The sequence below is a fragment of the Lepus europaeus genome, chromosome 17 (assembly GCF_033115175.1).
Source record: "Lepus europaeus isolate LE1 chromosome 17, mLepTim1.pri, whole genome shotgun sequence".
NCBI lineage: Eukaryota > Metazoa > Chordata > Mammalia > Lagomorpha > Leporidae > Lepus > Lepus europaeus.
In genome coordinates, this window is record NC_084843.1 from 47,606,570 (window position 1) to 47,628,987 (window position 22,418).

The 22,418-nt window shown below is 37.8% G+C and overlaps 1 pseudogene; it reads left to right on the plus strand.

Annotated features, from left to right (window-relative positions):
- The first annotated feature begins 18,224 nt into the window (after positions 1-18,224).
- LOC133775795 (eukaryotic translation initiation factor 3 subunit H-like) lies at positions 18,225-20,489 on the plus strand (annotated as a pseudogene).
- Positions 20,490-22,418: the final 1,929 nt, after the last annotated feature.

Genomic DNA, 22,418 nt, shown 5'->3' on the forward strand with positions numbered 1-22,418 from the left:
GGGTGGGCACTTTGATGCAGCACTTAAGAAGTCACTTGGGGCACTTATATCCTGGATCAGAGTGCTTGGGTTCAAGAGTTCCCACTCTGCTTCAGATCTAGCTTCCTGCTTATGTGTCCCCCCCCCCCCCCCCCCCGCCTACTCCCGGAGAAGCAGGAAGTAATGACTCAGATACTTGGGTCCTTTCCCTCACACAGGAGACTCAAAATTAGTTCTGAGCCATTTCTTTCAGCCTGGTCCAACCCTGGCTGTTGTAGGCATTTAGGCAATGAACCAGCAGATGGAAGATCTAGTTTGTTTCTCTCTCTCCTCCCTCCTCTGGTTCTGTCTTTCAAATGAGTAAAAAAATTTATTAAAATATTTCCAAAGATGAATTAACTGTATGAGAGGAGAGGGTTAAAGAAGAGAAGTCATTGAACAATGTAATGAAAGGAAAGAGCTTGTGAATAAATGCTGACAGAGAAAAACATCTAAGTGTATAAAATGGGAAACCAGAATATCATTTTAGGACAAGGATGTCCAATATTCTATCTTTGAATTCCCCATTTGAGGCCATATTAAATCACTTTTGTAAGTCCTTTTGCCAACTCAGTAAAGCTGGTTACAATGTCATTTTCATTTGTTGTGTGATGGATTTGTTGGTAGGATGCCACAGCTAACAGTGAAAACTTCTTATGTAGAATAATACAGAGTAAAAAAAATAATAAAATATAGGCAATGTCTTTGACATCTCACTGTAAACATTAAACAAGAAGATGACAACAAGAACAAACGAATAAAACTTGGAATGATTTTTAGGAATGATGACAAATTCCCATAGGACCCAAGAAAAGGAGACTATTGAACATTTTTTAAATTTTCGAGACTCAAGCTTCTGCTAACCTCTGGATTAAAAACAACTAAATAATATAAAATAATCTTACAAATGAGATAGACAATTTTTAGGCAAGGAGATAAGAGGCAAGTTCAAAGAAAAGACAACAAAAGAACAAAGGAAGCAGATTCAGTTATGAATGCTGGTGGTTGACAAGTAAATTTTAGATGAATCTGTGGGTGAACCCACCTTCCAGGAAATTTTGTCTCATATGAGTATAGTGTCCTGTAGAAAACCTGAAGACTGAGGGGCTGATTGCCTTGTGGATACTCTGTTAACTACTCACTCTATTTTCCTTGTGTTTTCATAATTTGTTCCTTGCCAAATTTTCAAACTCTTACTGAGTATCACACTGAATATCATTTTAAATAAAATAAATTCTTAGCTATTTTTTATTTTGTGATAGCAACATTCTCTTCCTCTTCAAGTTCATGAATGTCCCAACAGTTTTATTAACTCTGGACTACTTTATTCACCTAGTATTTTATTCATTTTAAAGTGTGTTTTACTACTATAAAGAGAATAGGCTGCAAGTAGTTCATAGATAAAATTCTACGAATAAAGAGACTTTTCCTTGCCTCCCCTTTCCTTTCATTTTTTTTTTCAACTTTTGCAACAACTCTTTAAAATTTACTTTGTAATCATAGGCTTAATGTTTCCCTAAATCAGATATCAACATTTTGAAAGACCACTGTTCAGCAGGCTACAGATAATGGCTAAAAACAAGAATCATGTACAAAGAGGACAATTTCCTTCTTATATGTTTAGTAGTATTTTATTTTTTACCTCATTTTATCAAATGTTGCCAACTCATTTTTCCATGGCCATTCTATCTGAAATGACTCCCTTCTTTTGCTCTGTGTAATTTGATTTCTTAATTCCTCCAAAATAAATATTACAATTCAAACATAATCTGTATGTATTTACTTATGGTCAATAAAATGCAATCTCCATTGGAGCCCAATAATTTTCAAAGCCATTGTAATCCATAAGCTGTACTTTGGAAATTTATATTAATTAAATAAAAGTTAAAAAAAATAGTCCTGATACAGATAAGCTGCTCAATAAATGTTTGATTATTTCATTTATATAATAAACCTCAAAATGCCCCAAGAGAAAGGCAGTAATATCACTCATGTTTAATGAGAAAAACAAAGATTCTGCAGATTCTGTAATTTAGTCTAGTTCATAAAGCTTGAAACACAGAGGTGTAATTCAAACATAGATCTGTCTGATGTTAGATCTCCATTGAAAGTCAGTAATTGGATAAACCTTTGTGTTTTGGATAAAATCAGCCTTCTCAAGTAATTAAGCACTGAAACCACATTTAAAAGACACTTGTAACCTGGGCTTACTTGTGATCTGGAAATCAATTCTAAAGTTAAGGACATTATGCCTACTTATTCAAGAAAGCTCATGAAATTCAGGGTCTACTCTTAAGAATGCCAATTGGAGACAATAAGGTACCTGAAATGATACCCCATCTCCTCCTGCTGAGCACTGAATCTAAGTGATCATTTTATTGCCCTGGTCATTACCAACCTGGGGAGCCAGATATGTAGTGAGTTCTGACAGATATACTTGTCACAATAACGAGCCACCTTCTGACTAGAGAAAAGTATTTTTCCATGAAACCTCTAGTGAATTACTTTTTTAGAATAAGTAAGATTTTTTTTCAGTTTGTATTAAATTATATGACATTATGAAATGTAGCAAAGTACATTTAAATATCATAATAGCTTGAATAACTATAGAAACAAGCTTCTCTAGGACCTCTTCCAAGAGTGGTATGAGCTATCAGATACACACCTAATACAGCAGCCACGTTTATGAATTCTAAGATCAGCAGGTGATGTAATGATTTTTAAATGAAATTATTCAGTTTTATAAGTCACCCATTTGGTAAATGTTTCTATTGGTTTCTTTAAATATTTATAGGATATATTTCATGAAAGTTTAAAATGAAAATGAGAAAATAAAAAGGAGAAATTAGTAAAAAAGTTAATTTTAAAATTTGAAATTATATTAATAATATTTCAAAAAATAAGATATCCATAGAGGCAATATTGCTTAAGAATAGCACATTAAACTAAGAATTTTATCCTGAACTCTAGTGGTAATTATCTTTCTAATATTAAACAAATAATGATAGTGTGTATTCCAGATGAACATACACAAAAGTTATTGACACCCCTTAGACTAAAATGAGATCTTTTTGCCAATAGTAGTAATGATCATAGTTTAATGGAATTCCCTACCTATATGTTTCTGTATAGGTATATCATGTACTTATACTCAATGTGGATTTAGTTATACTGCATTGGCATTGTTTATTCCCTTATCAGAATTCTTCATTAGAAGTCATATTCCTTAAAGTCTGTGTCCTGGATTGTAGTTAATTACCTTATGTTAATGTGAGGTTTATGATATTTGTTAATGCAATAATGTATTTTTATTTCATATTGTGCCACAGAAATCTAATATAATTCTGACTGAAAAGATTCAGTAAAGTTTCAGGGATGACACAGTTTAGTTGCAGAATCAATTTGCTGTTGTCTTTTTTTAAAATTTTTGTCAGTAAATTGCAAAAAATGTAAAATTGAGGTTGCTTATACTGCCTCTAACTAACAGTGATCACTGGCCCAGATTTATATAAATTAAAGATTTATAAGATCGTGTCTTGTTACCTCTCCTCATATCTTCATCTACATTTATTCAACAGATAGAATGATGGTTTCTTCAAGTAAAGTATAAAATGAATTAGAAATATATGTGTATATTTCTCATGTGCTGTCTTTCAAATGCTACAGAAAAATTCAATAAGATATTTCTATCCCAAACCTTATCCAAAAGTGTATACTCGCAACCTTATTTAGTAAATGAAGCAAATAGCTTCTAAAATAAGTATTTGATGAACCAACAGCAAATAACTTCTATTAATATCCTACTATTATAAATGTAATGGCTTAATTGAACACAAATTCATTCTTTTACAATTCTAGAAGCAGGATATCCTAAAAGGATATCACTGGATTAAACATCAAAGTATCAACAGAGATACATGATGTCCAAGAGTCCCATGGGTGGAATCTGTATTCTTGTCCATTTCTAGAAGCTGCCACAACTCTTGACAACCTTCCTTTTTTTAACTTTAATGAATGCATTTTTTTATAGATACAACTTTAGGAATACACTAGTTCTTTCCCCCATACTCACTTTCCCTTCCCCAACTCCTATCCTACCTCCCTCTCCCTTTCAAAGCCAATGTTGACCAATTGACGCTTTCCTCACATTACCTCTCTCTGAAACTGACTCTCCCTCTTCAACTTGCAGTGACGCTTTTTTTTTTTTTTTTTTTTTTTTCTTGACAGGCAGAGTGGACAGTGAGAGAGAGACAGAGAGAAAGGTCTTCCTTTTGCCGTTGGTTCACCCTCCAATGGCCGCCGCGGTAGGCACGCTGCAGCCGGCGCACCGCCCTGATCCGATGGCAAGAGCCAGGTGCTTATCCTGGTCTCCCATGGGGTGCAGGGCCCAAGGACTTGGGCCATCCTCCACTGCACTCCCTGGCCACAGCATAGAGCTGGCCTGGAAAAGGGGCAACCGGGACAGGATCGGTGCCCCGACCGGGACTAGAACCCGGTGTGCCGGCGCCGCAAGGTGGAGGATTAGCCTAGTGAGCCGAGGCGCCGGCCAGCAGTGACACTTTTGATTGCATACGGGCCATCCATATAATCCAGAATAATGTGCCCATTTTAAAGCAACATGACCCTCAGCCTTAATTCCACCCTAATTCTTCTTTGTCTTGTAACATATTCATATGTTCTAGAGACTGGGATACAGACATCTTTGGGAGGTCTTACAGGAGCAGGGGCAAGAGAACAGGAAGAAAGGGGAAGGTGATGTGATCTGGCTCCAGGAAGTCAGTTAAACCTTTAGTTTCTGTTTTCTCTTTTATACGTTTGTTTCTGTTTTATTTTACTAATTAGACCAAAGACTAAATCTGAAATTTAAAACAAAACAAAACAAAACAAAACAAAAAAAAAAAAAAAAAAAAAACACCACTGGTTGGGTCTTATTGCCTGCCTCTCCTTACTCCAGACAGCACTAAGTCCCCATGCAGATGTTAGTTCCAGGGTCTCTGGTAAACAATTTCATGATTAAAACATCCTCTGCCTAGAGACGGGTTTTGGCCAGTACCTAGTAGTAGAAATCACTGACGTGTGATGGGCTGAGATGAGAACGTGACAGTCTGCTGGAGGCTGCGGGAGGCAAGAGAGCAGCTTTTCCATAAGTCCCATCTCAGTCCTGCAGAGTATTACCCGTATCTGACACTTCCAGCCATTCTGCTGTCTGCCTCTCCTCACCAGCTCCCCAGGCGCATGCAATATCTGTCTTTGAGCCTCTCCCCGACACCCAACTTGCGAATATGTCATAATAGTAAATATCATTGAGCAAGTGGCAAGCACTTTAACATACACCTTCTTTTTGTTTTAAAAATTCATTTATTTGTTTGAGAGGCCAAGTGAGAGAGCATGGGAAGACAGGAAAAAGAACTTCCATCTGCTGGCTCACTCCCCCAAATGGACACAATGGCAGGGCTGGGCCAGGTCGCAGCCAGGAGCCTAGAACTTCATCCAGATTTTACACATGGGTGGCAGGGGCAAGAATACTTGGGTTATCTATCATCTGCAATCTCCCAGAAAGAATCAACTTTAGGTTCACTGATGATTAATCTACCCACTCAAAATTCAATGGCTCTAATGAACTGGGTTTGAACAAAAATTAAGATGAGACTATGTGATCTGTGATACTCTTAAGGTACTCAAAGAAATGAATCGAGTATTTTCTGGGTTATGAACTTTGGCATCAATAAAAGCTAAAAATATTTTCTCTTGTTACAACAGGGCAGCTGGAGCTACAATTGAAAGCTACATAGGCCATGTTTGGGACCCTGTGATGCACTTTATAAATTTGTTACTTTCACAAGTCTCAGACTTTATAGATTTGTTGCTTTTGGGGTTCTCAGTCACATTTCATACACCTGTTGCTTTCGCTTTGTCACATTTTTACTCTGATTTTCCTATTCCAAATAGCAAGCATTTTGATCTAGAGAGAGTCCCATAGTGTCACAGTTACTCATCAGTCACACTTCGTGCTTAACAATCTTCACAGAAATTTCAAAATAGAAAAAGTTATCTGTCATGTAATATTTCATCCCACACCCTTGTAACGTGCAGTTTTTATGGCTGGTTATATAAATGGCATGCTGAGCCTAAGCTACTGTGTTTTCCACCCCAAATGGTACAGCTGCTTTTGTCTTTCTGCATTAGGCACTAAGCAGGTGGTGCTTTCTAATCGTTTATGTTCGTTCTGTCTGCTGCCATAAGCAAGAGAGATCAGAGATGTGTTCAGCAGCTCCTGCAGGTAAATGGTGATAAATAGAATAGTGAGAGTCTGCTTTGACCACAGAAATGAATCTGAGCACTGCACTCAATGTTATCCATAAGTAAATCATCATCTACCAGCCACTTTTCCTAACTTTAATTACTGTTGAGTGGCAACGAACAAAAGAACAAAATTTACAAATACTTTGTTTCTTTATGTAGTCTCTTTGGAACACTAAGGAATGTGCAAAAAAAAAAAAAAAACAACAACAACAACAAACTTTCACACTAATAATATCAGCTACCAGTAGCTCCATTTAAAAACTTCATATAAAAACAGATAATGATTTTCTTATCCAATAACAGCAGTTAAAAGTTTCTTCTCTTATTGACTCTTTGATTTTAAGAGCAAAAGGAAACTTATCACAGACAAGATCTGAGTAACAGATCTTGGGAACCTTCAAAAAATTTAATTCTGCAGGTGAGCATTTGGTATGGCAGTTAAGACCCCACTAGGGATGCCTGCATCCCATCTCATAGTGCCTGCATCCAAGACCTTGCTAGGCTCCCAGTTCTAGCCCCACCTCTATGCAGGTATTTGGGAAGTGAATCAGCAGATAGAAGATCTGTCCTTTCCGCTCCTCTCCTCTCTTCTCCTCTCTTCTCTTGTCCTCTCCTCTCCTCTTTTCCCACCCCCCCTTGTCCTTCTCTCTCTCTCTCTTTCAAATAAATTGAATGAATACACATATAAAACTCAAAATTAAATATACTTATGGAGAAGAGAAGTTCATATTATTCATATGAGTTTGCATTTTGACTTCTTATTCTAAGTTAATCTCTATGTACAAGAAAAAATATCATTGAAAGACACAGTAAATGAAATCAAGCTTGGGAAAATAGGTTTACAAGCCTGTGAAATGACCATGGCCTTTCTGATTTTCTTTATGTTTCTGTCTTATACCCTGCTACGCTAAACATGCCATTTTGATTTTGTCTTGTTTCTATCAATAAAGACTTTACTGAAGGGGAACTATTATAAATAAGGCAGTCTAGGAGACTGGCCCAGAGAAGCTGAAAGCAGCATAATTTCAATGAGTGGAATTATAGGCCAGGGAAGGGGTAAAGCTACAAACTGCAGTATGGAAATAAAAGAAAGTCCAAAAATGATAAGATAATTAGAAAAATTTAAGAGTATACGGCACAAAAGAAACTAAAGAACTGTAGTGATTCAGATGTCTGTGCTGCTGTCTACAGAAAACAAACAAATAAACAAAAACCAACAAAATCCAGAAGTGGAGGAATTAGGGAATAGTGAACTTTTGAACAAGCCATGTTTCATTTATTTATGTATTTTTCTTTTAATGTACTTACTTGAGAGACGCAGAGACAGCCAATGTTCCTATCTGCTAGTTTACCACCCAATGTCAACAAGAGCCCTAAGGCTGGACAGAGGACATAGATTGTATCTGGTAATTCAGTACAAGTCTCACACGTGGGTGGCAAGAACCCAATTAACTTGAGCCATCCCCACTGCCCCCCAGTGCCTGCCTTAGTAGGAAAATGGAGTCAGGAGCTGGAGCTGAGAAGCCAACTCAGGTACTCTGATGTAAGACACAGACATCTTAACCAGAGTCCTGATGGTTAGGCTGACCCATTCCAATTTATTTTTATTCTTAATTCACTCTATAAAAGAATAATCTTGATGTTTCACGTTTCTGAATTTACATGTGCTATTCGTAGCTATATTGATGATAAGTGCTAAAATAAAATCTGAGTGGATCTTCCCAAAGAGAGAATAAGATTTTGTCTTCTATTAGTTTAATTCTACCTCAAGAATCCACACAGAGTCTATTTTCCTAAAGGCTACTGAGACTTACTTGCATAATTATTTGCTTCAATTTTTCTATCTAAATTTGCTTTTTGGTAGAGCATGTTAGCATTAAAGGAAAGGCTAAGAATGAATGCATGTCACATCTGATATATAAACCATAGCCAGTTTGACTTTCAATAACAGATAAGACTGTGAAGCCTGCTTTCTAAAAGCTTGATCTCAGAACTGAGCCACTTAAAAGTTGTTTAATATTAGATAAGTCTGGGCTCAAATTTTTCACCCCTAAAAATCTCCTTATAATGTCATATACTTTATAGAATTATTAAGGGAGGAATGATTTCCTAAGAGTTTATAAATCCTGTATCATAGTACCTTTTCTAACACAAATTTTGGGAAATCATTGCAATGTTACTGTGAATGATAGAAACTGAAGAAAATTTAAGAAATTTACATATTATTTAATAGGAAGTAAAATAATGTGAAAAGTAGGATTTTTTTTTATAAAATGCTTTTTAAAAAAATATTTATTTTATTTATTTGAAAGACAGAGTTACAGAGAGAGGTGGAGATAGAGAGAGAGGTCTTCCATCCACTGGTTCACTTACCAGATGGCCACAACGGCCGGGGATGCGCCGATCTGAAGCCAGGAGCCAGGAGCCTCCTCAGGGTCTCCCATGTGGGTGCAGGGGCGCAAGGACTCAGGTCATCTTTCACTGTTTTCCCAGGCCACAGCAGAGCTGGATCCAAAGAGGAACAGCCAGGACTAGAACCGGTGCCCATATAGGATGCCAGAGCTTCAGGCAAGGGCTTTAACCTGCTGCGCCGCAGCACTGGCCCTGGAGTTTTTATATTCTAATCTGATGTTACTGGACATTCTTTTGAGTTAAGAATAACAAAAAGAACATTCACCTATATATTATATTGTATTTACATTATATACCAGTATTGGTGTGCTAATATACTCTTGTATATTAACAATAAAAATTAAAAATGATGAGACACAAAAAATCATGGGTAAGGACTTGTGAATAAAATCTACATGGAACATTTCTTCTATAAGATAAACTCACATCCATGACTCTTGTTTATAGTTTCAGAATCAGCTTAGTCCTCTAGGATCCCTAAGCATTAGTGAGGCTAAAGGACAGAATTGAAAGCAAAGACATACCAGGTAATACTTATTGAACACTGTTCATAAAATCTGTGACATGGGGAATTTAGAGATCATATGAAGAGAACAGAAACATGTTCATAAATGTACCTTTGGAAATTTTGCTTTTTAATTTCAAGGTAATTATTGAGAATGATTAGTTCACCTTCCTAACTGGGCTGCAATGTTATTTTACTTGATTTTATTTTACTTTACTTTATTTTTATTTGACAGGTAGAGTCACAGACAGTGAGAGAGAGACAGAGAGAAAGGTCTTCCCTCCGCTGGTTCACTCCACCAAATGGCCGCCATGGCTGGAACTGCGCCGATACAAAGCCAGGAATCAGGTGCCTCCTCTTGGTCTCCCATGCGGGTGCGAGGGCCCAAGCACTTGGGCCATCCTCCACTGCCCTCCCCAGGCCACAACAGAGAGCTGGACTGGAAGAGGAGCAATAGTGACTAGAACCGGTGCCCATATGGGATGCTGGCGCCACAGACGGAGGATCAACTAAGTGAGCCACGGCACTGGCCTGATGCATTGTTATTTTAATGATAGCTTTTCATAGCATACACTTTTTAATTTTTAATTTTTTAAGATTTTATTTATTTATTTGAGAGGCAGAGTTACAGACAGAGAGGAAGAGAGAGAAAAAGGTCTTCCGTCCACTGGTTCACTCCCCAAATGTCCACAATGGCTCAAGCTGGGCAGATCCAGGAGCCAGGAGTTTCTTCTTGATCTCCCACGTGGGTGTGGGGGCCCAAGCACTTTGGGCCATCTTCTACTGCTTTTCCAGGCCATAGCAGAGAGTTGGACAGGAAGAGGAGCAGCCGGGACTATAACTGATATCCACATAGGATGCCAGCATTGCACGTAAAGGCTTAGCCCACTATACCAGAGTACCAGGCCCTCATGGCATATAATTAACCACTCACCTACTTCCCTTCTAGACTGTAAGAACTTTGAAGGATAAATCATCTTTTTTTGTTTCCTTGGTCCTGCCAAAAAACAAGGATGGGACTGCTTGTTGCTAGAGAGCCAATAGTCGATCCAAGAGCTGATGCAAGGAAATCAGGTTTATTCAAGAGCTGACAACCTGAGGAGATGATGGACATTCCTTTCTCAAAGACCACCTCAACTTCCCACATTGGCAGGAAAGCTTTTGAAGGGAGCAGAAAAGGAAGGCAAAAGGAGAGATCAGGAACAAGGGATAGGACAGCTGCATGTTGGCCTCCAAACAGGCAACAGGGGCTGGTCAGTGTCATAGTGGCTATTTTCAGCTTGTAGTTCTCTTGATACTTTGATCAGAGCCAGACTACTTTGCTAGTTTCTGGAATTTCTCCAATTGCTGGAATTCTCAAATGAGCATTTTTTTCTGTTAAATTAAACATAAGTCTGATTAGTCACAAGTCAATAGACAGCAAAATGGAGTCATTTGCTGTATTGTTCTGGTAACTGGCATATATTCAGCAAGTACTAGGTAGTTCAAGAAACTGTGTGGTTGATTATGTTTATGAGCAAAGACACTGCACTATACCAGCATGATTTCTGAACATTTCAAACCTCCCCAAACCTCTGAATTTGCCAAAATGATTCAACAATTTTATATGTCTACTTTCACTGGAGGATGTAAATAAAGCCCTTTAACAAACCCATAATTTCATATGCACTACACCAAAAAGATCAAGCTGATGATTTTATTTCAGAAAAGATTTTACAAGTTACAATTATCCTGCTTTCCAGAGTTGAACTGATAAATTATATGGAGAACAGTTTTGTATTTGAGAGCATGTGAATTTGACCCTCTGTTTTGTCTTTTTTGTTTGTTTGTTTGTTTGTTTTAAGATTTATTTATTTATTTGAAAGGCAGAGTTACATAGTCAGAGAGAGAAAGAGAGAGAGAGAGAGAGATCCTCCATCTGCTGGTTCACTTCCAAAAGGCCTTATCTGACCAGTACAGGGTCAGGCTGAAGCAAAAGTGTCAGGAATTTTATCTGGGTTTCCCACGTGGGCGCAGGGGCCCAAGGACTCAGACTGTGTTCTGCTGCTTTCCACAGAGCATTAGCAGGCAGCTGGATCTCAAGTGGACCAGCCAGCACTCAAACTGGCACCAAGATGGGATGCCAGCCCTGCAGGCAGCAATGTTTCCCTGTAAGCCACAGTACCGCACCTCTCTGTTGCTTTTAACATTGATCACATTAAGATTGTGACATTTTGGCACACAATTGTGTGAACAATGGTAAAGAATTATAGGGAATCAATTGAAAAATCATTTAGATTTACAGAGGTGTCAATTATATAGAAGATACTTTCTAAAATGAAAATGATGTTTACCAACTACCTACAAATATATGAGATCAAAAAAAAATCAAATAAATAAAGAAAAAAATGAGATATGATATAAATAGCTACCTAAGCCTTGTTTTACTTTTTTCAATTCCTGACAGGATATTCAGTTATTTGTAAAATATAAATATGTGATTTATAGAGAAAATAGACTGAAAATGATAAAAACAAAGTCTATCTTAGAATACTGATGTGGACTTTAAACCAGCAGAGTGTCAGGACAAACAATTCCTCTGCTGTTTGTAATATCACTTATAAAATCAAATGCGTGACATTACTGTGCACTTTTTGAAGTTCAATAACTTGTTTGGATTTTTAATAGAAGAAAAACATTTAGCATTGGTAATAAGAATAATGTATTTTCCAAAGGCAATTGTGATATCATTAAGAAAATATAAACACTGAAGGCAGTATTTTCATGAACATAATGATGGAGGAATTTTATTAGAAATCATTAAGTTCTCATAATTCATTTTTATCAATTTGATAAAACTAAATTTATCAATTTAGTGTCTAACAAAAATATTAGTTATTTTCAAAATGAGTTAAAGAAATGGAGCAATTGCATACCGTATAAATGTTGAAAGGACTTAGGTAAGATGTAGAGATTTAGGAAATTATTAGGAGATTATTTTACAAGGATACTGAGAGAAGAGGACAGGATAGTGAAGAAAAGGGAGAAGTGAGAATACAGGCAAGGCCTTTTGTGAAAGTAAGAGATCACAATGAGTCAGTTTTGCTTGGAGGTCAATGAGCTTCTCCAACTTGCATGACACTCTTGATGGAGTAAAGAGAAAGCAATGGAATGCACCCTACAAGGCTGGATAGTACTCTATGCCATATACTTTTAGAGAGAAGATTGAAATATATACAGAAGAAAGTTTCTGAAATAATTTTAATAGTTAAACTTTTATTCAATGCATGCTGTATTAATCTTATGTTTCCTTCACTTCATGTAATGTTCAACACAACTATATTAAACAGATTCTGTCTCCACAGTGCATCAACGGAAATACATGCAACAGGAGTTAAAAAACTCTCACACATTGTTATACACTTTATTATATAGAAAGAATCCAACTCCATACAGTCTGGCTTCAGGACCCATTCTCATAACTAGTAAGGCATTTGAGTTATTCTAGCAGTCTTTTTGATTTTTAAAGTAGTAGATCATATCTCAATAAATTGAAATCAACTGAAAATGAAACAGCTTTTGGCAGAGAGAAATGTCATCATCCTCACTGCTAATATTCCCAAGCTACCACTGTTAAACTGCCGTGGCTTTTCGCACAATGGAAGAAGATTTCATACTCAGAGTTAATGAATGGGAAATAAACTTTGGTATAGTTCGAATAAGAAAAGTATAGGATACAAATGTCACCCAGAAATTTTCTTTCAAAAAGCATCTCTTCTTTCCCAATATTCAGACACTTCTTCATCATCAGAAATTTTTACATAAAAGTATTAAATCTGTTATTTTTTACAAATAGTTATGAGAGTTTAATATGGAAAAAGTCACATTTACTCTATGTTTAAATTTCAATATAGAAAGTTGATTTGTTTTTAGAAAGATATTCCACCTAGTGGCTCAGTTTCCCAAAGTCTGCAACAGTCAGGGCTGAGCCAGACTGAAGCCAAGAGCCTGGAATTTAATCTGAGTCTCCCACATGGATGCCAGATACTCAGGTGCTTGAGCCATCATCTGCCTCCAGCAAGTTGGACTCATATGCTGAGTGGGGACTTAAATCCAGGTCCTACCATATGATATCCAGTTGTCCTAAGTGGTGTCTGAACTACTATGCCAAATGCCCATCCCTTTGTAAAAATAAACAAGCTCTAAATAACCTTAAACAAATTAGTTTGGGAAAACACAAAAAAAGTTATTTTAGTATCTGGTATTCATTTTCTGCCATTTGTTATAAATTACCATAAATTTAGCAGCTTAAAACAACACCCATTTATTATCTAATAGCCTTATGGGCTAGAAGCCTAGGCACAGCTTAATTGAATCTCTTGCTCAAGGTCTTACAAAGCTACAATTTAAGGTGTTTGCTAAGGTTGCAGTTTCATGCAAGGCTCAGCGATCTCTTCCAAACCCTTGTAGGAAACTGGCAGAATTCAGTTTCTTGCAGTTGCAAGACTGAGACTCACTCAGTTTCTAGAGGCTGCTTTTCTAAATAGGTTGTGCACAATATGACTATTTGCTTTTATTCTTAGAGCGTAAACTTTGAGTCTCTTAAGGGACTCCTGAGGTTACTTAAAACCAATCCAACATATAATCTCATTTTTTAATAACTCATAGTCAACAGATCAGGAAACTTAAAGTGTATTTGCAAAATCCCTTCACCACTGCAGTGTAACCCAATCACAAGACAGACACCCATCATACTCACCGGTCCCACTGTCAACAAAAAGGAAATAGATTACACAGAGTCTGGGCACCAATGAGTAAGAATCACAGAATCATCTTGGAGCTCTGCCTATAGACTACTTTGCCATATGCCAAAAAGGCAAACCCATGCTATTTTACAGTGTTTTTTTTTCAGGGGAATATTAGTGATTGAAGGAATTTTTTACTGCTGTGCTAATCTTCTGGGTACGTGCTCTGCTAAGACTTCGTGACAGCATTGACGTGGTTTTGATTTTTATTTTCAGATGCTCCCACCACTGCCTCAAGTTTCTTAATAACCGCCCCTGATGTCCATGACTACCATGATCTCCCTCTTTACTTAATAAACTTCCCTCAGCTAGCTCATCTGCTCTGCTCTCAGAGTTAAGGAGGCTTCAAGTGACAGACTTGTAGGTGTTGCTTATGGGGAATAAAATCAAAAATAAATTTCCCAAACCTTATGCTTTCTTTGCTTCTACTCTAAGGAGTAGGGAAACATATATTATATTCCCAATTGCTTGGAAACTAGGACTAGCCTTGTGATAAAATTGCACTCAATGAGAATTGAAAACAATTCTGCTAAAAGGCATTGAGGAATTAATAAATACTTTCACTGTAAAAAGTAGAAAAGTTCCCCTCCTCTAAATTTCACCCCTAACATCCTGCTCCTAGATTTATGTCTTTGATTATAGTTACGATATTGTAAATCTTTGTACCTAATTTTGCACCCTAGGGTGAAAAGCATAAATTTTGGGAACAAGTATAATAGAGCATATGGGTAGAGAGAGAGTGGGTCCCTTATATCACTGTTGGACAAGCAATCACAAGCCAAATATTTATAGTGTTCTGTCCCTAATGGAAGAGAGATTTAATGTTCTTCAAGCATGGACCAATGTTGAGGTGCAGCGAATAAAGCCACTGCCTGAGATGCTGGCAAACTGGCACCCGTCCCAAAGTTCCAGCTGTTCCACTTTTGATCTAGCTCCCTGCTAATGGCCTGGGAAAAACAGCAGAAGATTGAGCCCCTTGTACCCATGTGGAAGACCTGGAAGAAGCTATTGGCTGCCATCTTCAGCCTGACTCAGTGCTGGCTGTTGCGGCCATCTGGGGAGTGAAACAGTGGATGGAAGATATCTCTCTCCCTCTTCCTCTCCCTCTCTCTCTCCTTATTCTCTCTTTCTTTCCCTCTAACTCAAATTTTCAAATAAATAAATATATTTTTAAATAACAATATTTCCTCAAATGGAAAGATATTGTCCTTTCAGTCTTGCAATTCAAGGATATTGTCTTCTTTCACAAAAAAAACTTTCCACAAAGTCCAGGTGTGTGGGCAGGTGTGAGAATTCAGTACAGTTTCTTATTGCACCACAAACTATTTTTCACTGCCAGTCTGCCAGGCTTGGCTCCTGTGTGTCTGACCCATAAAACCATGGTCGTTTCCATCACAGAAGTTTTCTCTCTCTGGAACATGCTATTTTTCATTCAAACTAGCTAGCTTTTTAAATTTATTTATTTTGCTTTCTGATAATAGCTACTCTAACTAGGATGAGATGATAGCATTGCAGCTTTGATTTGCATATCCTTGATGGCTAAAGATGTTGAATTTTTTCACATGAATAGCTTGCAAATATTTTCTCCCATTCTATACAGTGCCACTTTACTCTGTCAATTGTTTCCTTTGCTGTGTAGAAGCTTCTTGGTTTGATATGATTCTATGTAACTGGTTTCATTTTGTATACTATATTTTGGGAATTTTTACTCTGAAAAATCATCGTCTACACTGATGTCTTAAAATGTTTCAATGTTTTCTTCTAGTACTTTTGTATCTTACATTTTGTCCTTGACTTATTTTTAATTGATTTTTGTATAAGGTAAGTGGTGTTATGATTCAAAATAACAAATGCTAGAAAGGATGTGAAGAAAAGGAAACTCTACACATTGTTTGTCGGAGCATCAATTAGTACAACCATAGTGGAGTTTCCTTTAAAAACTGAAGCATATCTGCAGTATAATCTAGATATCTATCTCACTTCTGAGTATGTCACCAAGGGAAATGAATAGACATATCAAAGAGATACCTGTTCACTATAGCTAAGATATGGAATCAACCTATTTGCCCCTCAGTAGATGCACGGATAAAGAAGATGCAATACACACACACACACACTATAATATTATTCAAGCACAAAAATAATGACATTACATCATTTGCAATGACATGAATGGAAATAAAGGACATTATGCTAAGTGAAGTAAGTCAATATAGAAAGACAAATACTTGTCTGTTTCAAATGTGGAAACCATAAAAGAAGTTGATCTGGGTGGATAATAGTGATTGCTAGAGGCTGGGAAGTTTGGGGGTGGAATCAAAAGAAGTTAGATAATGGGTATGAAAATACAGTTAGGGGCCGATGCTGTGGCACAGAGGGTTAAAGCCCTGGCCTGAATGCTGGCATCCCATATGGGCACCGGTTCTAGTCCCAGCTGCTCCTCTTCTGATCGATCCAGCTCTCTGCTGTGGCTTGGGAAAGCAGTGGAAGATGAGCTGAGTCCTTGGGCCCAGGTACCCACCTGCGAGACCCCAGGGAGGTTCCTGGCTCCTAGTTTTGGACTGGCGCATCTCCAGCCATTTAGGCCATCTGGGGAGTGAACCAGTGGATGGAAGACCTCTTTCTCTGTCTCTACCTCTCTGTATAACTCTTTCAAATAAATGAAATAAATCTTAAAATAAATACAGTTAAATGAAATAAATAAGTTATGCTGTCCTACAGTAGAGAGGATCACTACTCACAATAAACTATTATATATTTTATGAGTCAATAGAAGAGCTTAAAATCTCTGAAAACAAAGTTATCAAAAGGAGATGGAAATATTAATTACCATGATTTGATCAGTATACATTATACATAAACAATGGCATTTCATACTATAGCCCAAAACTATGTATAAGATTTATGCTTTGGTGTGAAATGTTTTAAATGTTTGAGATAGGAATACTCACTTTACTGAATTGGTCTAACAGAGAGGCAAACTTCTGGTCCCTATCTAAGACACACTAAATCAGAAACCAGAATTGGGATTTAGCAATCTGTGGAGCAGGTGATCGTTCACAAAATAGTTGAGTGGAAATATTTTAACAAATGACACCTTGGATAAATAATGTATGGCTTTGCAAAACTGTTGTTTATATTTTGGATTTTAAAATTACAGTGAATTAGGGCTAGCACTGTGGCGTAACAGATAAAGCTGCCACCTGCAGTGCTGGCATCCCATATGGGCGCTGGTTCAAGTCCCAGTTGCTCCACTTCCGATCCAGCTCTCTGCTATGGCCTGGGAAAGCAGTAGAAGATGGCCCAAGTCCTTGGGCCCTTGCACCCTCGTGGGAGACCTGGAAGAAGCTCCTGGCTCCTGGCTTTGGATTGGTGCAGCTCCAGCCATTGCAGCCATTTGGGGAGTGAATCAGCTTATGGAAGACTTTCTCCTCTCTCTCTCTCTCTCTCTCTCTCTCTCTCTCTCTCTCTGCCTCTGCTTTTCTGTAACTCTGCCTTTCAAATAAATCTTTAAAAAAATTACAGTGAATTTTCCAATAATACTTATAGTGTATCTTTATATGTTGATAACAAGAATATTCTTAAATGGCTATACATAAATCATGTCTATATATACATTTGGTACACAAAATTAAACAGAATCATTACTAATGGTATAATCAGTAAGTAAGTTATACCTGCTGAATTTGTGATAAATTATGATCATAAAAATTCCACCAGGCATGAGTTTCAAATAAAATAATGGCTCGGTTCCCTGAATTCAACATTAAAAAGAATTAACATGTATATTAAACATTCAAGTATATTGACCCCTGAGAAATATGCACAAATATTGAACCTAAGACAGTTTATTATTTTCTCAGATATGGCAAGAGCTTTTTGTAATAAAATAAGCACTTTTCATTATTCATTGCCAAGACAACCATATCTTTTTATGTCACAATGGCTGTTTTTCTTCAGTAGCAATTCATACTTTGCTTAGTTTCTAAGCCAGAACTGGTTCCCTATAATTTCATTTTCAAAGCACTTCTTGAGAGAGACATAGAGAGAGACAGAGACAGAGACAGAGAGAGAGAGAGAGAGAGAGAGAGAGAGAGAGAGAGAGAACGTGTACTCCCATCTAATGGTTCACACTCCCAAATGCCCACAATCACAATGGCCAAGGCTGAGTCAAGGTTGGAGCTAGAAGCTGAGAAATTGATATGGTCGACCATGTGGAGGCAGGAATCAAATTACGTGAGCCATTACCACTGCCTTTCAGGATCTGCATTGGTGGGAAACCAAATCAGGTATTGGAGCTGGACATTGAACTGAAGAACTCCAGTGAGGGATGTTGTGTCTTCACCACTAGGGTCAATGCCTGCTCCCTCCCTATAATTTTGTAATGTAATTTTATTTATTTAAGTATACAAACAGGGGCCAGTGCTGTGGCACTGCCTGCTCTGCCGGCATCGCATATGGGTGCCGGTTCAAGTTCCAGCTGCTCCAACTTCTGTGCCAGCTCTCTGCTATGGCCCGGAAAAGCAATAGAAGTTGATCCAAGTCCTTGGGCCCCTACCCCAGCATGGGAGACCCAGAAGAAGCTCTTGGTCCCTGTCTTCAGGTCTGTGCAGCTCTGGCAGTTGTGGCCATCTAGGGAGTGAACCTGCAGATGAAAGACCTCTCTCTCTTTCTCCCTTTATCTCCCTCTCCGTCCCCCCACCCCCCGCCGCCTCTGCCTCTCTGTAACTCTGTCTTTCAAATAAACAAATAAATCTTTAACAAAAATAAATTATATAAGCAATGAAGATTTCCAAGGAAAGAGAATGAAAAAGAAAAAAAAATACCCCTTCCACACACACACACACACACACAGGGAGTATATTGATATTGAAAACACTCAGAAATAATTGATCCAAGTTCCCTGACAGTAGAATAAATTTCTGTTCTTTTATTTATATATTTTTTCATTCTTTTTTTTTCCTGACAGGCAGGATTAGACAGTGAGAGAGAGAGAGAGAGAGAGAGAGAGAGAGACAGAGAGAAAGGTCTTCCTTCTGTTGGTTCACCCCCAAATGGCTGCTACCACCCGTGTGCTGTGCCGATCCGAAGCCAGGAGCCAGGCGCTTCCTCCTGGTCTCCCATGCGGATGCAGAGCCCAAGCACTTGGGCCATCCTCCACTGCACTCCCTGGCCACAGCAGAGAGCTGGACTGGAAGAGGAGTAGCCAGGACAGAACCAGCGCCCCAACCGGGACTAGAACCCAGAGTGCTGGTGCCACAGGCCGAGGATTAGCCTAGTGAGCCAAGGCACCAGCCTATTTTTTCATTCTTTGCAAAACCAAGCATAAGAAATTGCTAGAAAAAATAGCTCTCTTCAAATCATGTCTCAGGTTGTAGCCACTGATCTCATAAATTCTTGCAAGCAAATAGATATCTTATTCTGTTAAGGGAAGTTATACCCATTAGCTACACACTAAGCAATCCAAACTGCTTCATTTATAACTGTTTACCCTGAACAGTCTCAGGCCAACTTTTCTTTCATTAGCACACATTTATTTATAAAATCCATATTTACAATTTCAATACCATAAAAACTTCCCAATGATCTCTTTTGCTATAGGCCCAATGTCTGACTCTAAGTTTTCCCCCAGAAGCACTAAAAAGGAAAATATCATTTTTGAGAACATGTTCAAAGAAACGACAATTATAATTAAAGAATTAACAGCTGGGGTCATCCTTGTGGCATAGCAGGTTGAGCCACTACCTGCAGGGCCGACATCCCAAATGGGTACTGATTTGAGTCCTGGATGCTCCATTTCTGATCCAATCCCCTGCTAATGGTCTGGGAAAGCAGAATAAGATGGCCCAGGTGCTTGGTCCCCTGCACCCATGTGGGAAAAGCAGAAGAAGCTCCTGGCTCCTGGCTTCAGCCTTGCCCAACCCTGGTTGTTGTGGCCATTTGGGAAGTGATTCAGTGGTTATCTCTCTCTCTGTCTCTCTTGATCTCTCTATAACTGTGCCTTTCAAATAAAAAATAAATAAATCTTTTTTTTAATTGACATCTGATCAATGTCTTAATGTGGAAGCTTGAAAAGAAATAAGCTGTAGCAAACAAACATGGACTGCTCAGTCTTGCCAGCAACAATGACTTGGGGAGGAATCTATAGCTGCTGACAGAACAGAATAAATGAGCCAAAATTTAGCTAAATATAACACATGTTTGAGGAGCACAAGTAAGAAGCAGCCACAGAAGTAACAGTATTGGCAGCATCTCCAACAGGGGAATACACTGCTCCTGAGTCTAACAGAAAACCCGCTCTCCTAGGAGGACCTTTTCAAGCTCTTCGAACCACCCCAGCCACCTGCCAGGATGGACTTGCTGCACTCTGCAGGCCAGATTAACATCTACTGCCAGAACATCAAGGAATCACTGCCCAGGACTTAAGCAAACTCTTCATGGCCCAGACTCTTCAAGAATACAACTAATAAAAGGAAATTTACAGAAAATGAGTTAACATGGACCCATGGCAACTATTAGAAGTACATTTGCATTTTGAAAAGCAAAGATAATTAATTTAATGCTATTTCTGTCTTTGGTGGTAATGTCTTTCTAACCAAAAATAAAACAAAATCTTAATCACGCACACACACACACACACAGCCAGAGAAGAGAAATAACATTGTGCTTTGTTTTTATTTAGAAAAAAAATTAAAGTATTTGTTGGTGATTAAGACCCTATGCTCTTCATCAGAATTATTTTTTAAATTCCTTGTATTTACAGCTACCTTTTAAGCTTTGTAATATGTATATTTAAAATGCCAAATGCACTTCCATGTATTTCCTTTAAGTAACATAAACCACTTAATTTTTGCATGAGTAGATAATAAATCAGAGCAGACATTTTAAAAAAAAAACCCTAATACTTCTTTTTTTTCCCTGTTTTTCTTGATGTTTGGGAAGGGAATATTTGGGAAAAATTATTGCAGTAATTAATAACAATTTACTACATCTATTATAATAAAATTTTATTTTTTTTTTTTTGTAAATTAGTTCCAGTTAGATTAGTTCATTGTTTTAGCCACTAAGTCATAAATATTTGGTATTACTAGCTTCTCTTATCAGTAGAAAGAAATTATTTATAGGATAGAAACCATAACAATGCACAAAAATGCTTCAAAAAGTTCATGGAAGGTGCAGGTGCTATGGTAAGCCACTGCTTGGAACATCCACATTCCATATGAAAGCCCGGGATCCAGTCCTGCCTCTGCTGCTGATTCTGCTCCCTGCTAATGTGCCTGGGAGGCAGTGGATGATAGCCTAAGTACTGATTCCCTGCCACCCATGTGAGAGACCTATATGGAGCTCCTGGCTCCCAGTTTTGTCCTGGCTCAGCACCAGGTGTTGCGGATTTTGGGGAAGTGAAACAGCAAATGGAAGATCTGACTCTGCTGTCTCTATCACTCTGCCTTTCAAATGAACAAAGACAGAAATAAAGCTAACAGAAAATGCATGCTATCAGAAAACTACATATGGTTTTCAAAATGTTTTTGATCCTCAGTAAATGTCTTTCAATTCCATTTCATGAACTTTTTGAAGTACCATCATATTTTATACTAAGTGACTCATTTCCTGTTTTACTTTCATTTCCTGTTTTACTTTAATGCTGAATTCTTGCTTTGGGGGAGATATATCATTCTAATTTTTATGTTTTCCTTGATCAAAGAGAGAAGTTGTAAATATTTTGTACTCCATTTTCCAAAGTAAAGGGAATAATATGTAAAAAAGAAACAAATGGACAATAACAAAAACATCACAGCTTCCCCTGACCGCTGGATCATAGGTAACATCCTTAATGACCCTGAACCTCACTTTCAATCACAGTAATTGGAGATAATAACATACTCCTTGGGTTTCTTGGGTGATAAGATGAAGCCCAAAATAAGATGCTTAAAACACTTTCCAAAACACAGATGTTTTAATTACCATCTATAGAAATTCTTCTAGCCAATCTGTGTCTTTTTAGCACAAATCCTGTGAATTGTGCATTTGCCTGACTACAGGCAATATTACTTTAATGTCTCCAGGCCTAAAACATACTGTATGTCAATACAGCCTGGGTTATTTTTACAGTAGTCACAGCATCAACACTTCAGTGGATTAACAAGACAGCAGTCTGTTTCTTGGTCCTAAAAAGAGTATTGGGAACTCTCTCTAGAAGCCAGAAGCTGTGAACTATCTCAACATTTCAAGCAGATTTGATGCTATGGTCCCTTCAGCACTAGAGCTAACCATTGCTAAATTTCAGAAAGATTGTGTGTAGCTCTTCAAAATATCATGTTCAATGATATAATGTTAGTATATTGAAATTAGGAAAAGGGCAAAAACTATTGAGTCTCTTTTTTCTTTGTTTCTGT